We start from the raw sequence: 3,203 nt of genomic DNA, 5'->3' as shown, positions 1-3,203 counted from the left end.
TTTTCATGTACTGTAGAAACCATTCAGAGGCAAAACATCGTGAATATAATGGGGTCTTGCTTCCCCCTCTTATTTGAACACAACTCTCATTGACTTAAAAGTGACATTTCCAAACTGGCTGCAAGAATGATTTGTCCTCTAAACAAAGCAGGCTGCATTTGTTCTGGTAGAATGGCTTCTCTTCTTTGTCTCCGGATAATTTGATACAGCATTCATTCATTCAAGTGTGACTCTTATTTGAAAAATTTCTCAATGAGACCATTTAAAAAATATTTTTTAATCTGGAGCTTTCATGACTTCTCTAAGGCTTCTTTCAGCCTTGTCCTTGTCAGCGCTTAATAGAAATAGCAAAAATTGATTTTTTGAAATAAAATTGTTCCCAGTAAATTTCAACCTAAAATCAATCATGTGTCCCTAAAACTTTGTTTGTACTGTGCATGGGCAATTTGTGTCTACAATTTTAAGACAAGGGATTTTCTAATGGCTTCAAGGAATTTTTTTTTCCCCTCCAGATAAAATGACAAGCTTCCAGCCTTCGGACTTGGAAAGGAAGGGAAGTTACTTAAATCTAGTATCTTCCATATGCCTGGGGCTATTTCAAGAACAACAAATCTCTGCATGTTTAAAAACAGTGCTGTGGAAATTAGAGCTACAGGTAATATTATTTTCTCTTCTGGGAATGCACCCCAGCAAGGGTCAGACACCATGCTTCCCACCTTCTCCAGTCTCAGGCACTTCCTGGCCTCTGAGGTCAGAATTCCCATAAATTTCAGGACCTGACATTTTCTCAGGGCAGAGGTGAGACCCAGGAAGAAGAGACCCCACAATCACATCTTCATAAACTCAAACAAAGCAGACTTGCAGGGTTTACATTTTAAGCCTATGAATCTTCTTCGTGATAGTTCTCATGTCTCTTGAAATAAACAATGTGGGAAGAAAAATATTATGGTCTCTATTTGCAGCATTTTGTTCTGAAAATAACTTGGACAGGAGAGGTGAACCAGTGGTACATGTGCGGGCAAAGCTCTCTGACTTCACTGCACAATCGTCTCTTCCTCTTAAACAACCAGCTCCCAGTTACCACAATACCCCTGTGTACAGAGGAAAGCCAAAATTAAAAGGTCTCTTTAATACTCCAGGTAAGATTCCAGTTAAATTCAGGGCTAATGAGAAGGCATTCTGGTTGGTGACTGTGTTTTGCCTTCAGCTTCTGCTTTTAGCATGTGAATAAGGTTTAAAGGAATAATGGGCATTTAAAGTCGGTGTGGCCCTTTAAGACGTAAGTAACTGAGACCATCAATGAGATTGTCAAGTATCAAAGAGGTTACTACTACAACTTAAATTTCCCCTTGAGTGAGAAGGGAATGATCAAATTCAGAAACACTTCATTTGATAAAGCTAAATGCTCTTCTTCTTGCTAATCTCCTCCCGAGATTTCGCTCTTCACTTGAGCAAATTAACTGAGGGTGAACGATGATCAAAAGAAAAACTTATGAAGAGCAAACGCCATAAATCGCTAGTGAGTCTGAAATACACATCAGAAAAAAATTTTTATTTAGTCAGATAGAGATCAGAAGCAAAAGACACAGATAGAAGCATGAGATATCTGCTGTAAAATAAACAGAACACAGACACAGTCAGGTTTGGGGCAGGGTTAAGAATGTCACTATATCACAGAGGAACTTTGTGGGCTGGGACACTTCCTCTTCCTACACCTTTCTTAGCAAGTAGAGTCTGAGTTATGAGGAGCTCCCAATCTATGACCTCCCTATTCCCACCCATTCCCCCCCTCACACCAGTTTTCTTTTTTATAAATAGGGATCACACAAAGCCCTTGAGCTGAGTTGAAATTAACAGAGGAAACTTACGTAGACGTTAAGATAGTCATGCTTGAAGAAATAGTAATCTGAAAATTACTTTTGGAATATAACCTACAGATAAAACTGCCTACATTATCAAAGAACCTCTGTAGAAGGTTATTCATTGTATGTAGTGTTATTTGTAAAGAAGTGATTGAAAACAAACATCCATCAGTTGGGGACCTGCTAAATATGCCTTATCCCCCACAGTAGAATCACACGCAGTGGTAAAAACACACTGTATGAGGACGCGTTCCAGGAAATACTGATGCTGAATGGTCTACATAGTATGTTATATCTGTAAGAATGGAGAGGAGATAGGAATATATATTTGTATTTACCTAAAGAAACTCTGGAAGGAAACACAAGTTAATGAGAATGTTTTCTAAAGCGGCACAGTCAGAGGTTTAGAGGGCACATGAATGACTTTTTTGAACATTTCTGGTTTTTTGACTATGTGAGTGTATTATCTATTCAGGATTTTTAAGTTTAAAATAATAACAATACAACTCAGTAACAAAACAATTTTCTTTTTTTGGTAAGTGGCGAATTTGGACACTTCACCAAAGAAAAGAGATGGGTAGCAACGAAGCACATGAAAAGATGCTCAACAACGTTAATCATTAAGGAAATGCAGGTTAAAACCAGAATGGCTCCAGTGAACAAACCTGACATTACCAAGTGCTGAGGAGGATGGGGAGCCCCGGGAATTCATACCGTGCTGGTGGGAATGCAAAATGGTATGGCCACTTTGGAAAGCAGAGTGTGTTTCTTGTAACATGTAACATGCATTTACTATATACTGCCCAGAAATCCCACTCCTATGTATTTTACCAAGAGAAATGGATACATTAAGTCTCTCCATCCAAAAAATCCAACCAACCAGAACATAAATGTTTATTGTGGCTTTTATTGTAGTCACCCAAACCTGGCAACAACTCAAATGTCTACCAATGGATGATGGATAACGAGTTATAATTGCTGGAATACCAGTTAGCAATAAAGAGGAAAGACCTGACACATGCGGCTAATGAATGAATTTCAGATGCTTTCTGCTAAGTGAAAGAAACCAGACTCAAAAGGCTACATATAGTGTGATTGCACTTCTGTAACATTGTGGAAAAGGTACTGCTCTAAAGACAGAAAACAGATCAGTGGCCAGGGGCTGTGGGTTGAGAAAGGTTTGGCTACAAAGGGGCTCAAGGGAACTTTAGGGGACAAAGGAATTTCTCTATATTGTGGATGTGGTGTACATTTGTTAAACTTCAAGGAACTGTATCGCTTAAAGGGGTGAATTTTACTGTTATGTAAATTATACCTCAACAAACCTGACGTTAAACATTT

At 38.6% G+C, this 3,203-nt stretch overlaps 1 long non-coding RNA gene across 1 annotated transcript; it reads left to right on the top strand.

Moving 5' to 3' along the window:
- The first annotated feature begins 468 nt into the window (after positions 1–468).
- On the top strand, positions 469–2,973 carry LOC131828140 (uncharacterized). Its single transcript, XR_009352253.1, has 3 exons — positions 469–655; positions 963–1,139; positions 2,403–2,973. It is a non-coding gene; the product is annotated as an uncharacterized LOC131828140 (long non-coding RNA).
- Positions 2,974–3,203: the final 230 nt, after the last annotated feature.

Source organism: Mustela lutreola, chromosome 3, assembly GCF_030435805.1.
Source record: "Mustela lutreola isolate mMusLut2 chromosome 3, mMusLut2.pri, whole genome shotgun sequence".
NCBI classification, from domain to species: Eukaryota; Metazoa; Chordata; class Mammalia; order Carnivora; family Mustelidae; genus Mustela; species Mustela lutreola.
The sequence above is the reverse complement of the archived record's forward strand: the minus strand, read 5'-3'. Positions and strand labels throughout refer to the sequence as shown.